This window comes from Carcharhinus amblyrhynchos, chromosome 6 (assembly GCF_965287045.1).
Source record: "Carcharhinus amblyrhynchos chromosome 6, sCarAmb.v2.hapA, whole genome shotgun sequence".
NCBI classification, from domain to species: Eukaryota; Metazoa; Chordata; class Chondrichthyes; order Carcharhiniformes; family Carcharhinidae; genus Carcharhinus; species Carcharhinus amblyrhynchos.
In genome coordinates this window covers 38794505-38822325 of record NC_137329.1, presented here as the reverse complement: position 1 = coordinate 38822325, position 27821 = coordinate 38794505, and the positions used below count along the sequence as shown (strand labels likewise).

Below are 27821 nucleotides of genomic sequence, written 5' to 3'. Positions count from 1 at the left end.
ACCTCATTCCAACCTTGATTAAACCATGGGAAAAAGAGCTAAACCCAAAGGGTGACAGGAAGGTGACTGTCTTTGACATCAAGGCAGCATTTCACCAAATATAGCATCAAAGAGCCCTGGAGAAACTGAAGTCAATGGGAATCAGGGAGAAACTCTTCCCTCGCTCAAGTCTTACCTGGCACAAAGTAAGATGGTAGTGGTTGTTGGAGGTCAATCATCTCAGTCTCAGGGCATTGCTGCAGGCATTCCTCAGGGTAGTGTTCTAGACACAACAATCTTCAGCTGTTCCATTAATGACCTTCCCTCTGTTATAATGTCAGAAGTGGGAATATTTGGCACCATTTGTGGCTCTTCAGGTCCCAAAATAATCTGTGTCCATATGCAGAGAGACTTGGAAAATATCAGTCTTGGGATGGAGAGTGGCAAGTAACATCCATACCATTTTTTTTTCTTAGTTTTATAAGCACCTGCCTCCGAGTATCGGCCTCATTGTTCCTGAGGAGCAGCATTGAGAGGCAGCGATTTTTGGGCGTGTGAGGAGGTCACAAGAAAGGTACATTTTCTGTTTATATTTTTTAACTTTTTATTTCTAGTTTAAAGTCGCGAGTAGCGGTGGTTTTTTTTAAATTAGTTAGAAACCGGAAGTCGTCACTAGGACGCTTACCGGTAGTTGTAGTTTTTTTTTCCTTGGGTCCCTGACCCTATAAATTAGCGCAGAGAGGACACCCGATCCTCTACACTGGTAGAGAATCCCACCCTCCCACCTCCTCTAACCTAATTATAAGTGTGTGGGAAGTTTTTTTAAATTTTTTTTTTCTCTGCTGGTAATTGTTTCAGGGATGGCAGTTCAGGCAGTAAGCTGCGTCTCCTGTGGGATGTATGTGGTGAGGGACACCAGTAGTGTTTCTGGTGATTTTACCTGTAGGAAGTGTGTTCGATTGCAGCTTCTGGAGGAGCGTGTTAAGGAGCTGGAGTTGGAATTGGAGGAACTCCGCATAATTCGGGAGGCGGAGGCGGACATCGATCGGAGTTATAAGGAGATAGTCACTCCTAGAAATGAGTCTTGGGTAAATGCCAGGAAGAGGGGAAAGGAGCAAGTGGGGGGACAATCCCCTAGGGCTGTTCCCCTCCAAAATAGGTTTTCGGCCCTGGAGGCTACAGTTGAGGAGGAATCAACTGGAGATAGCCAAAGGGAGCAGGTCTCTGGGGATGAGACTATTGTGGAAGCTCAGGTGGTTAGGGAATGTAAAAGATTGGGCCCAGTGATTGGGGACTCCACAGTTAGGGGGACGGATAGGAGAGTCGGAAGTAATGGTAGGGACTCAGGGCTGGTGTGTTGCCTCCCAGGGGCTGGGGTCCGGGATGTATCGGAGAGGGTATTCAGGACTCTTAGGGGAGAGGGAGATCAACCCCAAGTCATAGTTCATGTGGGAACGCATGACATAGGGAAGTTAAGGGAAGGGGATATTAAGCAGAAATTTATGGAGTTGGGGTGGAAACTAAAGGCCAAGTCAGAAAGAGTGGTTATTTCTGGACTCTTGCCTGTGCCACGGGATAGTTTAGAGCGGAATAGAGAGAGGGAAAGTTTGAACTCGTGGCTGAGGGGATGGTGCAGGAGGGAGGGGTTCAGGTACTTGAGCAATTGGGGCTCATTCTGGGGAAGGTGGGACCTCTATAAGAGTGACGGTCTACACCTGAATCAGAGGGGAACCAATATCCTGGGGGGTAAATTTGCAAAGGCTATGCAGGGAGGTTTAAACTGATTCGGAGGGGGGATGGGATCCTGAGTAGAGGGGGTGAAAGTGAGGGGGGCATAGATGGGGACTGCAATGCACGGCATTGTGGGGGTGGGGCGGAGCAGGGTTTGAAATGCATATACTTTAATGCGAGGAGTATTCGCAATAAAGTGGATGAACTTGCAGCGTGGATCAGTACCTGGGACTTTGATGTTGTGGCCATTTCAGAGACATGGATAGAGCAGGGACAGGAATGGTTGTTGCAGGTTCTGGGGTTCAAATGCTTTAGTCGGAGTAGAGAAGGAGGTAGAAGGGGGGGGAGGGGTAGCATTATTAGTCAAGGATTGTATCACAGTGTCAGAGAGGAAGTTTGATGAGGACTTGTCTGTTGAGGTAGTATGGGCGGAGATTAGAAATAGGAGAGGAGAGGTCACCCTGTTGGGAGTCTTTTATAGACCTCCTAAAAGTTCTAGAGAGGTTGAGGAAAGGATTGCGGAAACGATCCTGGTTAGGAGTGAAAGTAATAGGGTAATTGTTATGGGGGACTTTAACTTTACTAATATTGATTGGAATTGCTATAGCTCTAGCTCGTTAGAGGGGTCAGTTTTTGTACAAAGTGTGCAGGAAGGTTTTTTGACTCAATATGTAGATAGGCCAACTAGAGGTGAGGCTATATTGGATTTGGTGCTGGGAAATGAGCCAGACCAGGTGCTAGACTTGGAAGTTGGTGTGCATTTTGGTGATAGTGACCACAATTCGGTTACGTTCACCTTAGTGATGGAAAGGGATAGGCATGAACCTCGGGTCAGTAGTTTTAGCTGGGGGAAGGGTAATTATGAGGCTATTAGGAGAGAATTAGGAAGCATAGGTTGGACTAGGAGACTACAGGGACTGGGAACGTCCGAAATGTGGAGTTTTTTCAAGAAGCAGCTACTGCGAGTCCTTGATAGGTATGTCCCTGTCAGGCAAGGAGGAATTGGTCGAGCTAGGGAACCGTGGTGCACTAAAAAAGTTGATTCACTGGTTAAAAAGAAAAAGGAGGCTTATGTTCGGATGAGACTTGAGGGCTGAGGTAGTGCACTAGAAAGCTTTAGATTGGCTAGGAGGGAGTTGAAGAGTGAGTTAAGAAGGGCTAAAAGAGGACATGAGAAGACTTTGGCTGATAGGATTAAGGAGAATCCTAAGGCGTTCTATAGATATGTTAAGAACAGAAGGTTGGTTAGGGCAAGATTGGGGCCAGTTACAGACAGCAGAGGGAAGTTGTATGTGGAACCGGAAGAGATTGGAGAGGCATTGAACCAATATTTCTCTTTGGTGTTCACGCAGGGGGACATAAATGTAGCTGAGGAGAACACTGGGTTACAGGGGTGTAAACTAGACAGTATTGCAGTTGATAAGGGGGATGTGCTGGATATTCTTGAGGGTTTGAAAATAGATAAGTCCCCTGGGCCGGACGGGATTTATCCTAGGAATCTCTGGGAGGCAAGAGAGGCGATTGCAGAGCCTCTGGCTCTGAACTTCACGTCGTCGTTGGTCTCAGGTATAGTGCCGGAAGATTGGAGGATAGCGAATGTTGTCCCATTGTTTAAGAAGGGGAACAGAGACTTCCCTGGGAATTATAGACCGGTGAGTCTTACTTCTGTTGTGGGCAAGGTTTTAGAAAAAATTATTAGGGATAGGATTTATAGTTATTTGGAGAGTAATGAATTGATTGGAGATAGTCAGCATGGTTTTGTAGCGGGTAGGTCGTGCCTTACTAACATTGAGTTTTTTGAGAAAGTGACCAAAGAGGTGGATGGGGGTAAGGCAGTTGACGTGGTATATATGGATTTTAGTAAGGCGTTTGATAAGGTTCACCATGGAAGGCTTCTGCAGAAAATGCAGATGTATGGGATTGGGGGTAATCTAGGTAATTGGATCAGGAATTGGCTAGCAGATAGGAGACAGAGGGTGGTGGTTGATGGTAAGTATTCGTCATGGAGTTCAGTTACGAGTGGTGTGCCTCAGGGACCTGTTTTGGGGCCACTGCTGTTTGTAATTTTTATTAATGATCTGGATGAGGGTATAGTTGGGTGGATTAGTAAATTTGCTGATGACACCAAAGTCGGAGGTGTGGTAGATAGTGAGGAAGGGTGTCATAGTTTGCAGGGTGACTTAGACAGGTTGCAGAGCTGGGCCGAGAGGTGGCGGATGGAGTTTAATGCGGAGAAGTGTGAGGTAATTCACTTTGGTAGGAATAACAGATGTGTCGAGTATAGGGCTAACGGGAGGACTCTGAATAGTGTGGATGAACAGAGGGATCTAGGTGTATGTGTACATAGATCCCTGAAAGTTGGGAATCAAGTAGATAAGGTTGTTAAGAAAGCATACGGTGTCTTGGCGTTTATTGGTAGGGGGATTGAATTTAGGAGTCGCAGCGTCATGTTGCAACTGTACACAACTCTGGTGCGGCCGCACTTGGAGTATTGTATGTAGTTCTGGTCCCCACATTATAGGAAGGATGTGGAGGCTTTGGAGAGGGTGCAGAGGAGGTTTACCAGGATGTTGCCTGGTATGGAGGGGAGGTCCTATGAGGAGAGACTGAGGGATTTGGGGTTGTTTTCGTTAGAAAGAAGGCGGCTAAGAGGGGACCTTATTGAAACATATAAGATGATTAGAGGTTTAGATAGGGTGGACAGTGATAGCCTTTTTCCTCGGATGGAGAAAGCTAGCACGGGGGGCATAGCTTTAAATTAAGGGGGGTAGTTATAGGACGGATGTCAGGGGTAGGTTCTTTACCCAGAGGGTGGTGAGGGATTGGAATGCCCTGCCTGCTGCAGTTGTAAATGCGCCTAGTTTGGGGGCATTTAAGAGATCCGTGGATAGGTTTATGGATAGAAAGGGGTTGGTTTAGGTTAGAGGGTCATTGTTTTTTAACTGGTCGGCGCAACATCGTGGGCCGAAGGGCCTGTTCCGCGCTGTAATGTTCTATGTTCTATGTAAGGCAATGACAACAAGAGAGAATCTAACCATCTTCCCTTGACATTCAATAGAATCATAATGCTGAATCCCACATCACCAACATCCTAGGGTAACAATTTGCAGAAACTGAACTGGATCAGCCATATAAAAACTCTGTATACAATAGGTCAGAGGCTGGGAATTTTGTGGCAAATAACACACTTCCTGACTCCCCAAAGCCTGTTTACCCTTTTCAAGGTTCAAGTCAGGGAGTGTAATAGAATAGTCTCCACTTGCCTGGATGAGTACAGCTTCTACAATACACCATCCAGTTCAAAGCATCTGATAGGCACCCCATCCACCACCTTCAACATTCACTCCCTCCACACTGATACACAGTGGATGCAATGTGTACCTTCAGAAGGTGCACTGAGTAACAACTTAATGCTCCCTCACTAACAACTTCCAAACCATGACTTCTACCACCTAGAAGGGCAAGTGCAGCAGATGCATGGGAACACCACCACCTCCAAGTTCCCTTCCAAGCCACACACCATCCTAACTTGGAACTATGTCACTATTGATTTACCGTCACTGGTCAAAATCCTGAATTCCCTCCCTAACAACACGCTTTTGTATATCTTCACACCCATACTGTTTTTACCCTTTGGGGAGCGGCAGGGGAAGTGTTGAAAGGATTTCTAAGCTGATTTTCTGTCTGTTGAATGCTCTTTCCGTGGCCAGCAAGTCCCAGTGTTGGACTCGAGCCTAGAGCTTCTGGTCCAGTAGTAGGGGTGCTACCACTGCACCACAAGTTCTCCACCCTAACTGCACTGTGGGTGCACCTACACCACATGGATTGCGGTGATTCAATAAGGTGGCTCACCACCACCTTCTCACAGGTAGCACAGTGTTTAGCACTGCTGCCTTTCAGTGCCAGGGACCAAGGTTTGATTCCCGGCTTGGGTCACTGTCTGTGTGGAGTTTGCACAGTCTCCCCATGTCTGCATGGGTTTCCTCTGGGTGCTCCAGTTTCCTCTCATAGTCTGAAAGACGTGCTGGTTTGGTACATTGCCTGAACAGGCGCCAGGGTGTGGCGGTTAGGGGAATTTCACAGTAACTTCATTGCAGTGTAAGCCTCACCTGTAACTAATAAATAAATAAACAAATCAACTCAAGAGCAATTAGGGCTGGGTCGATGCTATGATGCCCAATCCATGAACAAATAAAATAATGGTCCTGTTTGGAGAACTGCTTTGTGGGTGTGGGGATGCAGGGACTGGGTCGCAGATTACTCGAGTCACATGTTCAGATGTAGGCACAAGCAAAGGACTGTTAGCAAACTCAGAGCCACTCAGTGTATCCTGAGTTTCTTATCATGAAGTCCTGATGTTGACCAGAGTTCTGAACTGCTCAATCCCTCAATTATGATTCTCTGCAGTCTGTAAAACATTGGCATTTATATACCATTTTTCACAACTGCCAGGCACCTCAAGGCACTTTACAGCCAATTAAGTACTTTTTGAAGTATAGCCATTGTTGTAATGTCAGAAACATGGCAACTAATTTGCACTCAGCAAACTACACAAACAACAATGTGATAATGACCAGATAATCTGTTTGTTTGTGTGATGTTGATTGAAGGATCAATATTGGCCAGGATAGTGGGAATACTCCAATTCCTTTTCTTCAAAGTAGTGCCAAGGCATCTTCTTACATCGGCCTGAGCAGGCAGCCAGAGCCTTGGTTTAACATCTCATCTGAAAGATGGCACCTCCGACAGTGCACCACTTCCTCAGTGTGGGCGCTAATGTCACTGGAAGCGTACAGACAGATAATTCAACTGACAGCTGTGTGCTAAGGTTTCTTTCCTGTATTTCTTACTGCACATCAACCAATTTTTCTCCAAAGATGGGCAGGTAGGTTGTTTGGCCTGGTAAAATTGCACCTTAGTGTCAGGTGGATTAGCTGGCGAAATACGTAGGGTTATGGGGATAGGGTCACAATGGGATTGTTGTCAGTGTGGGCTTGTTGGGCAAAATGGCCTCCTTCTGCACTGTAGGGATTCTTGCCTTACGTTAGCAGTATCCGTAAGCAATGTGGCCTGGAAGGATGAAAATTTGTGCTCAAGAAGTATTCATGAATTAATTCTTATCCTCTCTAAAGATTTTCTTTCCATTCTACAAACAAGTCAATGTTATTCTGAACTTCTTTTTGATTTTACAGCCCTTGTCATTATTTGTCAAACTATTACCCTTAGCTCGGTTGGCTGGACAGCTGGTTTGTGATGCAGAGCAACACCAACTGTATGGGTTCAATTCCCGTACCGGCTGAGGTTATTCATGAAGGCCCTGCCTTCTCAACCTTGCCCCTTGCCTGAGGTGTGTTGATCCTCAAGTTAAATCCAAAGGGAGAGCAACCTATAGTCATCTGGGACTATGGCAACTTTACACTTTTGTGCCATCAGCAAATTCTGAGGCTGTGTTTTCTATGTCTAAACTCTACAAATGTACAGTTCTTTGATATCCATGCATCTGAATATTCCTGGACATTTTCATAAGATTGGAGGAGCCTTCCCAAGCAGCAACCAGAAGTTGTCTTCTTATTGTCAATATTCCTTGCAAATGTGTGGTTCCAAGGGTAGCCTGTCCCTTCTGATATCTTGTCCAAGTGAGCGTCAGTGAGCTCTTCAACCTCTATGGGTGACACAATCAAGCTGAACATTAGCCACATGGCCTGGCATCCATGCGTATGGACTTCTAGCAGGAGCATGATTAGAACAGTCTGCTTACCTAGAGGCTAACTGTCAGCACTGATAGGTCAGGTTGCATGTCCTGTTTCTGTGATATACGTTTTATGTTTTACTATGTGATCAGCTGACTCTGTCCACACTGGGACCTTTGTGGTTTCTCTGACTCAGCTATCCACTAAATTTTACCAATTGCTTTCTTGCAGCTTTTAAGAGTAAGTGCAACTTGTACACTTTGAGAACTAAATTTGTTTTGTCTGATTTTCCTGCCTAAAGCATCTTCCAAAGGGGGAAAATGGAAAAAGCAGCATAAATCTAACAAATACACAGCAGCAACAGATGCAGTCCTAGCGAGGACCTCCATGAGGAACAAGGGCTCGTTACATATAACAGACTTACTGAAATTATCTTGAATTCAACCTCAATGTTCACACATAAAGACATGTGTCGGGGCATTCATTTATGTCGGACTATCCACCACACCACACAAAGACGTTCAAGCTGTACTTTATGATAGCCAAGTTTACATCAATTCTGTGTCATTTAAAAATTACACTTTTGTAATAAGGAGGCTCTGTAGCGATGAAACAACAGGGCTGAGCAGTGTAGTTTATTCACTAGTATTGTGGACCAGAGCAGAAGTCAACATTTCAATTGAGGCCGATGAGCAATCTATTGGGTGAGTGATTTTCTGAGGAAAAACATTATTATTGAACGACCGTGATGTAGTGTGGCCACTAGCACTCCACCCTCAAATACTTTACTGACAGATTGGCGGTTTCGTAACTAAATGACCTTCTGGCCATATATTGCTCACTGATGTCACAAACCAATCACAGTTTTTGCAGAGCAGAACTGAATCATTCAGTTATGCCCAACTACAAAGATCCTGTCTACACTGACGTGACCTTGACAAAATAAGGCTGTGCTCTTAGGCTGCAAGAGTGAATAATAAACACCCTTAACCATGCCTCATTGCATTTTAATGTGCCAATTATCATAAACCAATGAGAAAAAAAATGAAGGTGCCATCACATACCGATAACCATTTAAAGGAGCAGTCACAAATAAGTTTATCTTAGGATCATAGAGTCATAGAATCCCTACAGCGCAGAAGGAGGCCATTCAGCCCATTGAATTTGCACTTATAACAATCCCACCCAGGCCCTATTTTTGTAACCCCATGTAATCCCCCTGACACTAAGGGGAAATCTCACCCAGACCTGTTTGCCGTAACCCCAAGTATTTATCCCGTTAATTCCCCCTAGCCTACACATCTTGGGGCACTAAGGGGCAATTTAGCATGGACAATCTACCTAACCTGCACATCCTGTTCTGAAGCAAAGTAAGATTTGTGCAGCTGCCACACAAATGTGAATTACATCTTAATGTATTGCTATATTATTAACTATCTGTGCATGTGTATGTATACGCAAATTTCCACATCGCTCAGTACTGCACTGCAGTCAGAAATACCAAGTAACAGTATGCAGTGTACACTGTAATTCCAGAAATATATTTGATGGCAGTTCCTGTGTAAAGTAGTGTGATCAAACTGCTGGGAACTACAAGATGTAACAATACTATTCACATACACATGCAAGATTGAACCAAAAACAAACTTATCAGATCCAGGTGTGGTGTTTAATTAGTTCAAAATTATATTTTATTTATCTTGAAAGGGAGGAGTGGAGAGGTGAACAGGAAGAGTCTATTTTTAAAATGATTTAAAATCTAAAATGCCAACAGTGCAGAAGGAGGCTATTTGGCCCATCAAGCCTGTGCCGACAATAATGCCATCTAGGCACGATCTCTGTAATTCCACATGTTAACCATGCTAGTCCCCTGACACTAAGGAACAATTTAGCATGGCCAATCGACCTAACCTGTACATCTTTGGACTGTGGGAGGGAACCGGAGCATCCGGAAGAAACCCACGCAGTCAGGGGGAGAACATGCAGACTCCGCACAGATAGTCAGCTGAGGCCGGAATTGAACCAGGTTAGGCTGCGGGTTGATTGATTATGCTGAATTGACCCTGGTGTCAGGGGATTAGCAGGATAAATATGGAGGGCCTGGGTGGGATTGTTATCGATGCAGACTCGATGGGCTGAATACCTGCCTCTGCACTGGAGGGATTTTATGATTCTATGACCTGTCCTGGCTTTAAACCACCACTTCTGGTGGTGGTTATACAATAAAATCTCGCCATTCACAACTTAGCTTACCCATAGTAAAGTCATTGTACATCATACTGCCCATTGCAAGCACAAATGTTCACATATCTGCACCACAGACTGGAATTTTACTGGCAAGCCCGCCCCGATTCCGGGGACGGGCGAGGCTTGGAGAACAGCATTCTCCATTGGCTCGGGCAGTATTGTACAAACCTTGGGCAGACATGTCGGTAAAATTCCACCCAGGAAGTAGAAGCCAACTTTAGGAAATGCTGAAAAAAGAACCGTCTGAACGAAGTCAAAAAAAATGCAAAGTGCCCATGATGAACTTGCTGCAGTAGAATGTGTGTCTCTGCTGTTCTTTGCACATGGGTGTTCCTTGTTGATACTAAATACCCGCCCATGCCCTCTACAGTCACACTCTTGCAAAGTACGATCCTGGGGTGATACACGTTACACTGTTCTTGCTATAGTAAATAATCTCTCAAGTAAATTTCTCTAAAATTTCTTTATAAAAACATCCGGCAGGCTTTTCCGGCCCTTCCTGCCGGCCAGACCTTCCAGTCCCACTGACAACAACCACCATGGGTTCCTCAGCAAACAATGGGAAATCCCATTGATAGAAGCAGTACTGGAATATCCTGCTGCCAGCCAATAGTGGGTGGCCATACACATTGTGGTGTAGTGGAAAATCCCACCTCTTGCTTATATTGCCTTTGACCTCTTACACATGTCAAAATTTAGGATGGCTGGAACCTATCTAGTTGGCTCTCATTGTAAAGCATGCTCACCGTTTGTGATTTCACCATTGTGATAGTGCATTGGAACATAAACCTTTCAAATGATGGGATTTTTTTCTTATTCATTCATGGGACATGGGTGACATTGGCTATTCATCATTTATGGTCCATCCCTAGTTGACTTCGTCCGGAGGACAGTTGAGAGTCAATCATAGTGCTGTCTCTCTGGAGTCACATGTAGGTCAGACCAGGTAAGAAGGGCAGATTTCCTTCCCTAAAAGACAATAGTGAACCAGATGTGTTTTTCTGACAATCGACAATGGTTTCATGGTCATCAGTAGATTCTTAATTCCAGATGTTTTTTATTGAATGCAAATTCCATCACGAGCCATGGCAGGATTCGAATCCGGGTCCCCAGAGCTGAGTTTGTAGTTGAATAGTCTGGCGAAAATATCGCCAGCTCAACACCTTCCCTCATCAAATGTCTTGAGCTGTTTCTTGGGGTGGTGGGGGGGCGGTGGTGGTGTGTTCTCACACTAGAAAGCTTCTTACCTGCTACAGTTCGAACCTCACTCTCCTTGTATTAATATATTTTCCAGAAAATGGATATAATGAATATATTTTTCTAAACACAACTAGCCACATCACTGAACTTACTGCTCCTTTACCAACCTGCTGAAAATCCCCAAGGAGTAAATTCTCCAAGAAACAATGCCATCTTTGATTAACAAATGGTTGAAATGTCACTTTGGGCGGGATTTTTCCAGCCGCCCTCCCCCCAAATCCGGAAATTCCTTCCTGAGGTCAACAGACTTTGCATGGTTCCCCCTCCCCCCGCCTGCTGCAATTCCTGTGGAAAATCCCTCCCTTTGTGCATTGTGCACCTTTCAACACATTTGAGAGCTGAAAAAAAAGGATACTGTTTCAAAATCTGAATAAGAAATTCCAAAGTAAATGTTTTTACTGAATAAGGTATTCTGAGATTTTAATTATTTAAAGGCAATTATTTTATATTGTGTGTAAGACATTAAATTGCACTTTAAAACAATCGCTATTTAATATTTAAATGTTTGATAGGATTGTATCTTCATGTGCTGCAGGCTACAAATGACTAGTCAAGAAATGTCTGTACGGGAACAAATTGCTTTGATTAAAAATTCAAAGCATTGTCAATTTTATTGCAAGAATAACAGTAATCATTGTTGTCTATTCCAATCGTGAAATATACTTAATGTGTTGAGATAAACAATTGTACCCAATGGTTTCAAGATATTAAAATACGATCATATTTTCTCTGAAAACTAAATATTAATCTCGAGCTCACTTAAAAGAATCACACTGACTGACGGTAATAACTCCCACAAAAGCTTTTCAGATACACCTTGTTAAACTTATGAGGTTATGGAAGGCCCATCAAGTAGCCCCAGTGCTCTGCTGCACAGCTCACAGTCTTGTTACAGAGATGAAAGAACAGTTCTCAGAACAGTCACATTTCCCCAGCCTACCACAGAGCAAATTATTATTTAAAAGAGAGTTAAGATACTTTTAAAATGTCACTTTTCTGCACATCCACCTCACTTCAGGACTTACAACTTTAGGATAAGATTAACATAATACTATTTTCATCTTGTCTTTACTTCAGCAGTTAGCAAACTAGATCATCAGAACACTTAAAGTTTAACAGGATCATAAGGTATGGTTTGGGATTGTTAAACATTGTTTAAATACCTTCATAGGGGAGGTGATAGCCTAGTGGCATTATCGCTAGATTATTAATCCAGAAACCTAGTTAAAGTTCTAGGGACCCAGGTTCGAAGCCTGCCAAGGCAGATAGTGGAGTCTGAATTTAATAAAATATGTCTGGAATTAAAAATGTACTGATGATCATGAAACCAGTATCGATTGTTGGAAAAACCCATCTGATTCATGAATATACTTCAGGGAAGGAAATCTGCTGATCCTACCTGGTCTGGTCTAACTGTGACTCCAAAGCCACAGCAACTGCCTTTGGGCAACTAGGGATGGATAATAAATGCTGGCCAATCAGCGATGCCTATGTTCCACAAACGAATTTAAAAAACCTTGGAATGTATGATAGCATGAAGGAATATCTTATTGCTTCTGGAGTCCTGTGATTTTGCCACATAAGTAATTAGGTTGTAGAAGTCATGGAAGAACAAAGATATTATGTGACAGTGCACTCAAACTATTCCAGTCGCAGTAAGTAGTCTAACAGCACCAGATTAAAGTCTACCAGGTTTATTTGGCAGCACGAGCTTTCGGAGCACTGTTCCTTCATCAGGTGAGTGCAAGATTTGTTTCACAAACAGGGCATATACAGACACTAACTCAATTGCAAGATAATGGTTGGAATGGGAGTCTTAACAGGTAAGCAAGTCTTTATAGGTGCAGACAATATGAGTGGAGAGAGGGCCGAGCACAGGTTAAAGAGGTGTGAATTGTCTCAGGCCAGGATAGTTAATGAAATTTTGCAAGCCCAGGCTAGTTGTGGGGGTTACAGATAGTGTGACATGAACTCAAGATCCCAGTTGAGGCCATCCTCATGTGTGCGGAACTTGGCTATCAGTTTCTGCTCAGGGATTCTGCATTGTGTGGTGTGAAGGCCACCTTGGAGAATGCTTACCCAAAGATCACAGCTGAATGCCCTTGACTGCTGAAGTCTTCCCCAACAGGGAGGGAACACTCTGCCTAGTGTCGAGCAGTGTCCATTCATCCATTGTCATAGTGTCTGCATGGTTTCCCCAATGTACCATGTACATTGTACCATGCCTCGGGATATCCTTTCCTGCAGCGTATCGGCGTATCAGATAATGTAATCCTGGAGATGTCCAGTCATACCCTGGACTCAGCCATGTTACATTACTGAGATGCTCCCTCCACATAGGACATGTCCTAAGTGTTCCATTTCAGTTAGCTGCTAGTAAAGCTACATTTCTTGTGAGGCTCTCATACCTGACCCTCTTGAACACTCACTCACCCTCATGTTAAGCATGAGATGAACATGCTGTCAGGGTGTTGCAAACAGGTGATGCCACACATGGCCCCAAAATCCTACAATATATAAAGCCCAATATGTATGCTGCTTTAACTATTCTGTTTGACTTCAAACTCAGCTGAACCTAACTACTTGTCACCAATTTCCCGAAAGCACCTGGAAGATTTTAGACGGAAAGTCAAGAGAGATTCCTGGAGTTGGGTCCCATGACATCAAGCTGGCAGAGGGGACACTGAATGAGTTTGCCCACTAGCAACCTCAGCACTCTACACATCGGGGCGATCTGAAAAAATTAAAAATATAAAAAGAATCCCCTCCTTCCCTCAGAATCCCAGCACCCTGAACCTTCCCAACAGGCGCCCCCCACTTCCCTCCCAGTACTGCCTCTTGGTATTGACAGAGTACAGACCAGACATGATCCTCATGCCCAGGTGCTTATTTTTCTTTGTGTCCAGGATGGGTTCTCTTCTCCGGGTACCAATTTGTCCAGACCTGTTGTAAAGCTGCCGGCATGGCATCGTGTCAGCGGGGTAATGGCTTCCCACCCTTTCTTGGCAGGAACCGTATAATTTCATTGGCAGGCGGCAGGGGCTATCTCAAAGGGAAATCCTACTGCTGTAAATATCATTTTGGGACTCTTGTTGGATTCTCCACCCCCTTTCCTGCCCACTGAAAACAGTAACTAATTCAGTCTGTGACTAGCTTCCAGCTGGATGATTTTCAAGCTGGCTCAAAAGGTCACAGAAACTCATCTTAAGCTGAACGTAGCTCATTCTTGAAATATCTGATCTGTTGCACCAGATTGATAGATTTCAGCAGAACTGTATTACCAGCACAACCTAGCGGATACTCCAAGCTATAACATTTGGTCCACATGGGGAATGTTTTACAGTGTAGTTTGTTTCTGATCCAACAATGAAAGCTGCGTGACCCAATTTGGTTCCGGGAAATTACAACTGGACAAAATAATTGAGGACTAATTGGGAAATAACTGCGACCAAATAGTTAGGTTCAATGTGAGAATGGAGAAGGCACTGAAAACAGGCAAAGACCAGCAAGATAAAATTAAATTGACTGTGTAGAAAAGTTCTACATTACGTGAGTGGCGGGGAATCTTCTATACTTTATCAATGTCTATTGAAATTGTTACCAACTCAGGTGAGAGGGGATGACTGACTCTGCGGATTTTTCCCAGCCCGCTCGCCACGGCAATCGTATCATGCGGGACAGGACCATGCAAAGGTCTATTGGGCGAGAGTTTCCAGTCTTGGGGTGAGCGCGGTCTGAAAATCCTGCCCAGTGTCTTTATTCAGCCCGTCCTCCGCTGATATGTTCCAGCCAGATCACCTCTCATTTTTCTGAATTCCTAAAATATATACCCATTTTCTCAGCCTCTTGATATAGGATAACCAGCTCGTCCAAGGGACCGGTCGAGGGAGCCTTTACCACATAGCTTCCTTCTTTAAATATGGAGATGGAAAATGCTGACAGTACTCTCGGTATGGGGTTATGGTCCCAGCTGATGTTAATACCGGACAAATCAGATTCCTGGCTTGAAGGATCCTAACTATTTCTTTTCCGTGGAGGAAAGTTAGTGAACAAATTCACAGGAGTCTGCGAATTAACTTTTAAGAAAATTAAAGATCAATAAAGGCCAACATGTCATTCGTCTTCCTAACCACTCACTGCACCTGCAAAGCTCTGCATTCCTTGTACGAGTATGCCCGTTATGTGTTATAAACCTACGAACATCCTGTGGGGATTAAAAGCTTTTTTAATTACCACTGAGAATATTTTAGACAACCAACTGGAATGACTACGCATTCAAGTACAACATTTCTCCTCACCCTCTCGGTGACAACTTTGCTTTTCTCAGCTACTGCTGGCCTTGTTCAAGGAGATGTTTTAACTGTGTAGTGGCCTTGTGGCCTCCTGGCATTTGCTGCGGGATGTGTGCATATTTTGCCTTCAATTCCTCTCCCAAGAAGGAGTCAAGAGACTTGAGATGGAAGAACAACCACTGGAGGCATGGTAATAGAGGTCCAGCTAAGTTACTCATTGCCCCAACATTAGAGGCTCAGGAATGAAACGTTAGAGGTATTTAGAAATAGTTTTTCAAGTTACAGTTTACAGGCCTCCCAGTGTATTATTCTCTACTTAGGCTGATCCTGTACAGTGTGATCTGAAGCAAACCTGTTGCTTCCAGCCACCAAGACTGCTTCAACAATCACCTTCTGTATCAAACCAGCCTCTGCATTCAGTGGTTTTTGTCTGAAAGGGGCATTACTGCAGCACAGTGGTTAGCAGCGCTGCCTCACACCGCCATGGACCCGGGTTCAATTCCAGCCTTGGTTCACTGTCTGTTTGGAGTTTGCACATTCTCCCTGTGTCTGCAGGTGCTCTGGTTTCCTCCCACAGTCCAAAGATGTGTGGATTAGTTTGATTGGCCATGCTAAATTGCCCTTTAGTGCCAACAGGACCAGCAGGGTAAATACGTGAGGTTAAGGGGTTAGGGCCTGGGTGGGATTGTCTTTGGTGCTGGCATGATAGGCCAAATAGCCACCTTCTGCATTATAGGGGGTCTATGATTCTATTCTATGAATTTGAATTTCTGGAGTAGTAGTTAGCAGTTGAAGATGCCAAGTCCACTCTTCCCTAAATCATATCTGAGATGTAGCACCAAAAATTGAAAAGACTGGAATATGACAAAGGTTTTATCCAAAGCTGAAGAATCACTTGCTGACATTTCCATTTCAATCCCCATTAGAAAAAGGTCAATGTTCTTTTAGCCTTCTGATTTTTTTTAAACTCCTACATTTGTAACATGGGCACCTACAATTCCTTTGCTCTACCTTGGCTTCTTGTCTCAAACAGAACACAAAGCTTGACTTTTTTCAGTGGTACAAAAATACATAAATAATTTTGTTATGCAGGAACAATATGATTTTCAATTAGTTGCTTAATAGTATGACGGAACACAGGAAACTTTAATTATGCATTTCATGGAATGCTTCAAAGGCATTGCTCTAATTTTAAACTAATTAGCTCAGTACAGACTTGGAGATAAGTTAGATTTTGGAATTTTACCCATTAATGAGGTGAATGCTTTGAAGAGTTTTCCTCAAACCATGCATCATTTATTTAAAAACCCAGTGAAGTGGAAGTCAGTACCTCCTCTAAAGTAGTACCCCGGAAATAAGCAGGAACTAAACGTTAGTAACAAAAACAAAGGGCAGATTTTCCAGCTGCACTTGCCCCATAACCGAAAAGTCCTGCCCAAGGCCAATAGGCCTTTCTGTGGTCTGTCCCTCACCCGCTACAGTGATCAGAACAGGAAAATTTGCCCCAAAGTGCTAGAAAAGCTCAGCAGTTGGGCAGCACTGAGAGAGAGTAATAGAGTTTGTGTTTTTGAGTTGAATTTGACTCTTCTTCAATGCAAGACAGAAGACTTAGGAGCCAAAGTGGGCTATTTAGCTGTTGAGTGCTGCTCTGCCATTTGGTAAATATTGTGACTGACCTGATTATGATCACAACTCCAGTTTCTTGTCTGGCCCCCATTATCCTCGATTCCTTTGTCAATAACAAATCTGTCCAAATCAGCCTTGAATTTATTCAATGACTCATTGCTCTCTGGGGAAAACGGCCTGTGAGAGAAAATAAATCTACTCATCTCATTCTTCAGTGGGAGACCCCTAATTTCTAAATTCTGCCCTCAAATTCTAGATTTCTCCACCGTGGGAAACATAAGGCGGTATTTTGCCATCCAACCCTCCATGGGATTCGTAGCAGGCGGGACAGAACACTTAGCAGATTGTGCAAAGGTCTGTTGACCTCAGGCGGGAATTTCTAGCCTTGGAGCAAGCGTGTTGAGAAAATCCCACCCATCATCTCAGCATCCACCCTGTCTAGTCCATACTTTAATGGGTACATACCCAACCTGGTCAAGCTTTCTTCACAAGATAACCATTTCATCCCACAATTCAGTCGAGTGAACCTTCTCTGGTTAGCTTCTAATGCCATCATATCCTTTCTTAAGTAGGGTGCAAGTCAGAACTCGATGTTAGCGTTTGGAATTGTATTAAACTAACACTTTTGATATAGTAATTCTTAGTAGTTTGTATTGTAAAGTATTATCTCAGCTTTTCTTTATATTTGACAGGCACCCCTATGATAACACTTCATCAGGTGCAACTTAAAATTATCAGAAAACATTACTTTTTTAAAAATAAAAGTTCAGGTTAAGATAATCAGATATTCAGTTACAGATCAGAAGGAATATGAGAGGATTAGATTTGTGGCTGACATATAGTGGGTTGTAGATGGAGAAGGTAAATGTAGCATATTTATAGCCAAGCCCCGCATATTCAATGCAGTTCATCCATGTTTATGTCCAAGAGAGAGACCACATAATGTTTTCGCTCACAAGAACTCTGCATCAAAAATCAAAGTAGCATTTGGTGGAATGAAGCCTATTTTTAAATGGATCTACCATATGTTTAGATGATCCTTCTCAACACCCTAGCTATGACTGTCACGCTACACGCTTGCTCCCTTTCTTTTCTTTCTCCCCTATGCACGCAATGAACAGTATGCTTTGCCTATATAGCGCGCAAGAAACAATATCTTTTACTGTTTCCCCAATACATGTGACAATAATAAATCAAATCAAATAAGGGGACTAGCAGCTCCACATTTCAGATAAGTGCTGATGCGTACATCTGTCCATTAACTTTGCCCGTACCTCAAGACAGCAGCATTATTCTATATGTTCCTTTAACAAGACCATTTCGAAGTTCCAGTGCACTAACATAGGAATTTTCAGAAACAGCCCATGGGATTAATAAACAAAACACTGACATAGAACAAAACACTGATCATAGAACTATTGACAGATAGTTGGTATAAATGGTGATCAAGGTATCAACAGAACCGCGAGCACCTGCTCAGACCAGGCACAAGTCAGTAACAGTTAAGTTACCAACTGTGCAAAACATTTAAAGGGCCCATGTACTTAAATGAACAGACCACACACAACAAAATAACATTTCCAGATGTCTTGGTGCAGGTGGAAGTAGATTGTCTCACTGATGGAGGAGATATGGGGTTAGAAACTCAGCTCAGTGGCAAACCAGGCCACGGTTGCAAACATTCTGGTTCACCCTCAGAGTGGCCAGCCAAGGAGTTAAATTCTTGGTTAGGGTGCAGATTTATTGGCAGCGACACAAGACGGTAGTTTTGGTTGTCCCTAGAGAAAGCTACAACCCATCAAGGATTAGATGGTCGACAAGCAGTCTGATAACACAGTGAAGGGGTTGAGATGGTGGTGAGATAGAACTGGGTGTCATCAGTGCAGGTGTGGAATCTAGCATGGTTTTGGGTAATGTTGCAAAAGGGCAGCGTGTATTTCAGTAATAGGAAGAGACCAATTATTGATCCTGAGGAGTCTACAGAGAGGAATGTATGGGGGAAAATGGAAAGTAATTGCAGGAACATGTTGAAGCAACAAGACATACACCAAAGTGATAGTGTCACAGATTTGATTGGAATTCCATTTCTGACTGAAACCATGTCACTGTTAGAAGGTACTAAAATGGAGGTTTACAGCTTACCCATGAGTGGAATAAAGTCATAAAGATAATTCTCACTGTATGGCTTCAGACAGCTGGTTCTGAACATAAGCAAAACCTGAGAGTTCATTTTTCCATCGTCATAAAAGCATTCCATTCTTCAACATTTTTAACTTATGCAGAGACAATGTGTAGTTTGCAATCTTCTGATTCATTAAAGAATCAGGCAAAATGCACCGTCACATCAAATAAGCAAGTGTTTTAGACTGTCATCATTTCAAAAAAAAGCTTTTAGCTTTTCCTAGATAAATTATCAATGGTAATTTTGTATCTAAGAATTATGTATGATCCAATGTTCCCCTGTTTTGATATATGATATATGTGAAAATTCTAGTCATTTTAAATTAGGTTTTATCGCTTTGTATCTGTCCTATTGCCAATTTAACCATTAGGGTAATGGACAAATTAACTCCACATCTGTGTATTTAACCTTCTTGAAAAATCACAATGTTTGCATTCGTCGTTTGTCAGAGTTCCCCAGCTCACGGGTTCCGAGTTTGCACTGTGAACAAAGCAGCACTGAAAATTACTGCAGCAAGTGAATGAGGCTTTAAAGGAGATTTGCAGGACAATTTAACTGCAAGGAAAATATAGCCTTTCAGAAGTCTGGTTTTAAGAGGCAATACCTCAACACTTCTGAGCTGAGAGTAATTAGTTCTTAGGCCCTGCTTAAAATCAAGCTCTGCAGTAGAGAATGAAAAAAAACACGTCACATTTCAATCCATTCTCATAAATGTAAAAGCCAATCATCTGGTCAGAAAATGACAGATGGAAGGATGTTGAATAATTAAGGAGCATCAGCACCATCTCATCAAAAGACAGAGCTAATATGAAACACTGTAAAGCACGACTATATCACTTCAAGGATGTCAGACATACTGATAGAATCAATTAATGAAACACTGAAGTATTCATATTTAAAACTTACTCCTTTAAACTAAACCATGGAGGTGGGAACACAGCGCCAGGGACCCAGGTTCAATTCGCGGCTTGGGTGACTGTGCGGAGGCTGCACATTTTCCCCGTGTCTGCGTGGGTTTTCTCCGGGTGCTCCGGTTTCCTTCCACAGTCCAAAAGACATACTGGTTAGGTACACTGGCCATGCTAAATTCTCCGAACAGGCGCTCAGAGTGTGGCGACTAGGGGATTTTCATAGTAACTTCATTGCACTGCTGATGTAAACCTAAAAAGAAAACGCGGGAAAATCTCAGCAGGTCTGGCAGCATCTGTTAGGAGAGATCCTTAACAGATGCTGCCAGACCTGCTGAGATTTTCCAGCATTTTCTCTTTTGGTTTCAGATTCCAGCATCCGCAGTAATTTGCTTTCATTTAATGTAAGCCTACTTGTGACATTAATAAATAAACTTTAAAATTTTTAAATTGATATTTTTAATTTTATTTTGCATCAGCTGCTAAAAAGTGGTTGTTCATCTCTCTCTTTCCCAGTGCATCCAGACAAAACTCCATTAAGGGCAGAACAGATACGAATGTCCACAAATTCACATGGAGCTCTTCTCCACTTCCAGCATGTTATTCCTGCTGTAAGTGCAGTCCCAAATCAACAGGCCTTAAAATACAGTAAAACTAAGGATGAGATTACTCAGCAGGTCAGACAGCAACTGTCTGGAGACAATAAAATAAGAGTTAATGCCTCAGGTTGATGACCTTTCATAAGAATTGCAAATAGAGATATTACAGGTTTTCAGGCAGAGATGTGTGCAGCAAGGACAAAAAGGAACGTGTGCAACAGGCTGAAAGCAAGACAAAGATTGAATGACAGAAGGATTAGTCTCACAGAGGAAAAGGGAAGGATATGGAGCAAGAAAAGAAGCAAAAGATGTGGAAATGAAAGAAAAACCGAAACTTGAGAAAAAAAGCAACAAGATGGAGGGATAGGGTTTAGGCCTGAAATTGGTAAATTCAATGTTGGGTCCAGAAGTTTGTGAAGTGTCTCATCGAAAGATGCGCTGCTGTTCCTCAAGCTCATGATGGGCTTCACTGAACAGTGTAACAAACCAAGGACAGAGAGGTCAGTGTGAGTGCAAATAGAGAATTAAAATGACAGGAGATAGAAGCTCAGGGTCATGCTTGCAGACTAAATAGATGTAATCTACAAAGAGAGCACCTAATTGGCATTTGGTCTCCCCATGTCAGAAAACCAGATTGTCAGAAGCAAATACAGCAAACCAAATTGAAAGAAGTGCATGCAAGTTACTGCTTCACCTACAAGGAGTGTTTGAAGCCTTGAGTAATAAGGAGAGAAGACAGAAGACCAGGTGTTCTTTCTTCCTGCATGTGTATGGCTGAAGTTCTGTGGAAAGTGGTGTTGGGGAGCTGACCAGGGTATCACAGAGGGGGGGGTCTGTTCAGAATAGCAAAGGAGAGGAGGATGCATTTGGTGTTAGCACCACAGTGAGGCAATGGAAAATGATCTGTTGAATATGAAGAGGAAAGAGCAAGGAGAATCCAACTGTAGTTCTAGGAGGGAGGGAAAGGGTTGAGAGCAGAAAGAGAGTCCGATCACTCACAGTGGGAGTGGATATCAACGGTTCAAGGAAAAATAAGGTATTTTAAAACCATTGGTGGGGAAGGTTGCATCATTGGAACAAACACCGCCAAGTACTTCCAGCAATTTCTCTTTTTATTTGCAGCATCTGCATATTTTTCTTTTCGATTCTGGTTGAGATTACATCTTCCCCCAAATTCTTCTAGATTATTTAACTCATGGCAGTATTATTTATAGAATAATTGCTGATGGCATAAAAAATAAAGATTGTAAACAGAGCTAAACTCAACATGTGAACTGAATGAACAAAACCAGTTCATTTACTACAATCAAATAGTTAAAGACCTTTGGGCACAATGGTTAGCACTGCTACTTCACAGCGCCAGGAACCTGGGTTTGATTCCCGGCTTGGGTCACTGTCTGTGTGGAGTTTGTATGTTCTCCCTGTATCTGCATGGGCTTCCTCTGGTTTCCTCCCACATTCTCAAAGACGTGCTGGTTAGGTGCATTGGCCCAAAGAAGTGCCAGACTGTGACAACTAGGGAAATTTCACAGTAACTTCATTGCAGCGTTAATGTAAGCCTTACTTGTGACTAATAAATAAACTTTAACTTTAAAAACCTTTTGCTATCAATGTGACATCACATTGTTGGGCTTTTTATTTCCTCAAGCCAATGTCACCAGTATTGACAATTCAGACTTTTCTTTTTTAGGGCAGAATTTTCTCATACTGCCTGCCCTGTGAATCATAGCAGGTGGGATATGGACCATGCAATGGTCCGTTGACGTCAGGCAGGATCTTCCGGTCTTGGGGTGAGCATGGCCAGAAAACCCTGCCCATAAAGTCAATAGGAAAAGACAAACAAGAAGTTTAAAAAGTTGGCACTTTCAAATGTTATACTATAGGCTCATAAGGATATTGGTGTCAACTGTGGAAACATCAATAATTGTAGCTGACCTCAAGGATTAGAATATCCAAAATCTAGAAGTTGAACTTGAACCGGAGGAGGTGTTGAACTACTCTAGAAAAGAAGTATAAACTCTAATACTTTTAAACTTGCACCTGGAAAAGGGCGGTTGTGTAGGAATACTGGAAACAGACGGTGGCGTAGTGGTAATGTCACTGGATTGGGACCCAGACAATGGGATTAAATCCCACTGTGGCAGCTGATGGAATTAATTAAAAAGAAATCTGGAATTAAAAATTGGTCTCAGTAATAGTGACCATAAAACAATCAATTGTTGCAAAACCCATCTGTTCATTCATGCCCTTTATGGTAGAAAATCTGCCATTCTTATTTGGTCTGGTCTACATGTGACTCCAGTCACACAGCAGTATGGTTGACTCTTAACGGTCTGCTGAAATAACCTGACAAGCCCCTCAATTCAAGCCAAATTAAGATTGATTTGATTTATTATTGTCACATGTATTAACATACAGTGAAAAGTATTGTTTCTTATGCACTATACAGCCAAAACATACCATTCATTAAGAAGGAAACGAGAGACTGCAGAATGTAGTGTTACAGCCACAGCTAGGGTGTAGAGGGAATGAAGTTTTAGAAGCACAGAATGAGTGCAGAAGATAGAATTAGAAGGAATGCTGGGCACAGCTTGCAAGAAGTCTCATTGCTCCGGCACCATCTTGGGAGAAGATGCGGATGGGCAGCAAATGCCAGCCTTGCCAGTGATATCCACATCCCACGACAGAATAAATGAAGAAAAAAGACAACAAAGTAGTATGAGGTGATTATCTTTCCACCTTGTGCTAGTAAAACTCCAATGGATTGGCTAAAACCCAAAATAAGATGGACACTCCTATGTGCATTGAAGTCCAAAAGCAAACCGAGGATCCTCATTGTCAGCAACTTATGAAATTATTTCACTGTACGATTAGAAAGAATGACAAATGATTGGCTTTACCAACAATAATTAAAATAATATTTGTTTGTCTGTCCACTCAGCACTAGAGTCAATTGTACATATTACAGCTTTACAACCCAAATGGTTCCCTGTTCTTTTAGACAGACACCACAACTTAATCATTTTCAGGTCAAATAGATTTTAAACAAATATTAACATTGTATTATATCTTTGATAATCTAGGTGAATGGGCACTGAAGACTCTGTTTTTTGATTAGAGATAGAAGAAAGATATGCAGGTTAGATTAATTGGCCATGGTAAATTGCCCCTCCGTGTCAGGGGATTGGCAGAGTAAATATGTGGGGTAACAGGGATAGGGCCTGGGTGGGATTGTTGACAGTGCATACTGATGGGCTGAATGGCCTCCTTCTGAACTGTAAGGATTATGAAACTAAGCATGCTCTTGTAAAGTTACTTCCAATTTTGTTGCATATATTTACAGGAGAATTTCCTGGCACACTGGATCAGTGCACATATGAGCTGGGAAGGAGGCACTTTGCTGTTCGAGGACAAGAAGATGCAATCAACCAACAACGGTTGATGAATTAACTTGTGTGTTCCTCTTATTCACCAGCAGGTAGACTCAATAGGTACTATCATTCCTTAGCTTATTGTAATGGTTTACCAAGAAGTGGCATTCCAAATTTACCCTTTGTATGCTATTTAAATAATTTTATGTTCTTCTATAATTTCACTTCACATTTAGCATTTTTAAAGCTAAAAGTCTCAATTGATTGAAGAAAGACATAATTCAGGTCTTTAAAGTTTTTATAGATTCATTAAATAGTTGATTTGTATTGGAATGGAGAGCTAGAACAAAGTATACAATGTACAATATACAAGCAAATCTGAAGATACTGATGTGAAATGGTCTCTCTGATAATACCCTATAATTGTTATTTATGTTCACGTGCTCCATAGATGAAAGAAAAATCAGTTAGGTGCACTGATCACTATCCAGTCCCTCTGTTAGAAATTGCCTGTATGGATGTGAAGGAACACACAGTTGGGTTCCACACTGATGAATAGTCCACCTACACTTGCTACCTAACCTTGCACATACGCATTTGAATTAGGAAGGGCGAGCATAGTGGTATTACCACTTGAGCAGCAATCCAGAGACTTTGGGTAGTACTCAGATAACACGGGTTTGAATCCCACCATAGCAGATGTGAAATTTAAATTTAATAAAAATCTGGATTTACAAAGTCTAATGATGCCATTGTCAATCTTGTAAAAACCCATCTGGTTTGCTCATGTCCTTTTAGGGAAGGAAATCTGCCATCTTTATCTGGTCTGGTCTACATGTGACTCCAGATCCACAAGAATGTGGTTGACTCTTAAACACCCTCTGAAACGACCTTTCAGTTCAAGACAATTAAAGATAGGCTATAAATGCTGGCCCAGACAGCGATACCCACATTCCTTGAATGACTTAACAAAGATATCAAGACACTGTGGAATTGTATCCCAGTATGAGGCAGGGAAGATAAAAATATTAAATTGTGTCACAACCGCTTAACGAAGCAAAAAAGATAACCAGAGCCACTTCTATCTGTTATTGAAAATGTCTGCCCAATCATCTCTTTGAAAATATACTAAAATGTACATTTTTCTTTCCCCACTGAACTTGAATCCATCTTTAATTGAAAGAAGGAGAACTGTTACAATTCTTGCTCACCATTTTACTGAAACATTTTGAGAAGAGAGGCAGCACGGTGGCACAGTGGTTCGCATTGATGCCTCACAGGGCCAAGGACTCAGGTTCAATTCTCGCCTGTCTGTGGGTGACTGTCAGTTTGGAGTTTGCACTTTCTCCCAGTGTCTGTGTGGGTTTGCTCCGGATGCTCCAGTTTCCACCCACAGTCCAAAGATGTGCAGATTAGATAGATTGCCAATGATAAATTGCCCCTTAGTGTCTAGAGATATGTACATTAGGGGAATTAGCACAGCAAATACACGTGGCTATGGGGATATGGCTGGGTAAGATATTCTGTTGGACAGTCAGTACAGACTAAATGGGCCAAATAGCCTCCTTTGGTGCTGTAGGTATCCTATGATTCTATGAATAATAATTAAGGATACGCTTTGACAACGCTTTTGGTTATCTTGCCTAATAAGTGGCTAGATGTCAAATCTTATTCTTGTAACAATCCTGTGAAGCACCTTGGGATATTTTATTATGTTAAAGGTGCCATAGTGGTTGTATCATTTAAATAATGAAGCGCTACAACAATCTAAAAATAACCTGCAGGTTTTACATTTATAATTAAATTCCAAAACTTAACCATCAGATTTCATTTGAAGCATTTGTGCTAAGATTTGCTTAAAATTGAGTATGGATATTTGAAATGCCATTGTCAAACTGCTGATAGGTGCCATTGTACTATATTAGAGTAAATGATATAGAAAAACGTTGACTACAATGTAGTGAACCATTTGCTGAGAAAAGCCAGCATTTTTTCTTTTGAATATTGTCCTTTTATGACCAAAATAGGTTGGGGATTATTCTAACAAAAAAGGACTAATTTGTTTTTTGATGGTGACATCATTAGTTTCTAAGTTGTGGCCAAGTGACCTGAGTTTTCCACATGGATAAACAGGTAAGAGGCAAAGGGTAAACAGAAAGCTAACGAAGTGCGATTGGGTCAGCCTGTGTTACCTGTCTGGCAGTTCAGAACAGACCAAAAATTTGTGCAAAACGGAAAGAAGCAATGGGACACTTTTCTTTTTGGCAATCTTCAAACAAATCCTGGTATTGAGCAGAGAGTGTGTTACTATGTATTTTATACAGTTTGGAAGAGCAAGTAGCTGAATACAGGAAGAGCTAGGGAACAGGGATCGGACTCATTGCTGCTGATTCAGTATTGCCAACGCCCACCAGATGATTTAAAGGGACCGGCAATGTGAGTTTCGGGGAATTATGTGTCATTAGGACTGTTGTGACTCGAGTGAGAGAGGGGTCATAGGTGTGTGCTTTGGCATTGGTAATCGGGTCTAGGGATTTTGAATGGAATATGGAATGGTGAAGGGCCAGAATAATTCAGTGGGAAAGAGGAAATCTTACATACTGGGGCCTAAGTTGGAAAGACTGAGATCGCACAAAGCACCACATATGCAGGAAGCAATGTGAATACTTGAAACTAAGTGGGGAATATCTTTGTTGGATCGGCTACAAAGTTAACGTTTATTTATTAGTCACAAGTAGGCTTACATTAACACTGCAATGAAGTTACTGTGAAAATCCTCAAGTTGCCACTCTCCAATGTCTGTTCGGGAACACTAAGGGAAAACTTAGCACGGCCAATGCACCTAACCAACACTTTTGGACTGTGAGAGGAAACCGGAGCGCCCAGAGGAAATCCACATAGACACGGGGAGAACGTGCAAACTCCACACAAACAATGATCCAAGCTGGGAATCAAACCCTGGTCCCAGGCACTGTGAGGCAGCAGTGCTAACCACTGTGCTACCCCAACTAAAATGTGGAAGTTTCTTTGTTGAAAATATCTTTCACCTGGTAAAGCTTGAATTGTAGCTGGTCTGTTACAGTAAAAATTTAAGCAAGTGATTCCATTCTTTTTAAAAAGTCTCTAGAAATTCATCATAAACTTCAGTTTGTTGCTTCCAATGAAACAGGAGTTTCAATAAACATTTTCCTCAAGATCCTTTGGGCCAGATTTTCAGCTGGGCATGGAGTGGGGTTGGGGATGTGGGTCCTTTGAAAACAGCTCTCTCGATTGGTGTGTCAGTCTTCGGAGGTCTCAGTGAGGCACAGGAATTTTCAAATGCAAGTGGGTGGCTGGAAACAATTTGCTGTCATTGCAGGGCTTGTCAATGGGCTGCACAGGGACAAATGAAACTTTCAGAAGATAACAGGAAGAGTGACAAACACTCCTTGGCATGTTGGCACACACAGTACAGCAGACAGCCATTATTTATCATTGTCGCTGGTTTAAAATGTTGAAAAAGAAAGGCTAGCCAAACAGAGGTGTTCATGCGGCGGCCTAAAGAATTGCCATCACTTGAGTGAAGGGGATTAAGTAGCTATGAATGAGATAATTAGGCACCAAACTCACCTCCAGTCCAATGGGGTCTTTGCAACTCAAAAATCAGTGTGTCAGTGACATGTCCTGGGGTTGGGGCCTGTAAACAATCTGGACATTAGATTCCTAACCCCAAACTGAAGACTCTGCTTAATTGTTCACATTTTAGCCAGATTAATTTTGCTTCATTGAGAAATTCAGGTGATAAGGCACATCATGCAGGATATCAAGATTGGAGAGAGTAGTTTAGAAGGGATAAGGCACAAACTGGTAGTTATGTGATACCGACCTGCAATTTTTAAAGGAGGACCGATCGAAGTAAAGATATTTCTGTTATATTCATTTCCAAGATGTGGGTTT

At 42.4% G+C, this 27821-nt stretch overlaps 1 protein-coding gene across 10 annotated transcripts in view; it reads right to left on the bottom strand.

Annotated features, from left to right (window-relative positions):
* The window catches only part of LOC145343840 (serine/threonine-protein kinase BRSK2), an 894349-nt gene that overhangs the window by 613447 nt on the left and 253081 nt on the right, over positions 1-27821 (bottom strand). The window contains exon 1 of one of the 10 annotated variants that reach the window (XM_080190261.1): positions 16876-16934. The exons of the other annotated variants lie outside the window; for them this stretch is intronic. The gene's annotated coding sequence lies outside the window, so the exon portion shown is untranslated. Of the gene's footprint in view, positions 1-16875; positions 16935-27821 lie in introns of those variants that run through there. 10 annotated transcript variants of the gene reach the window in all.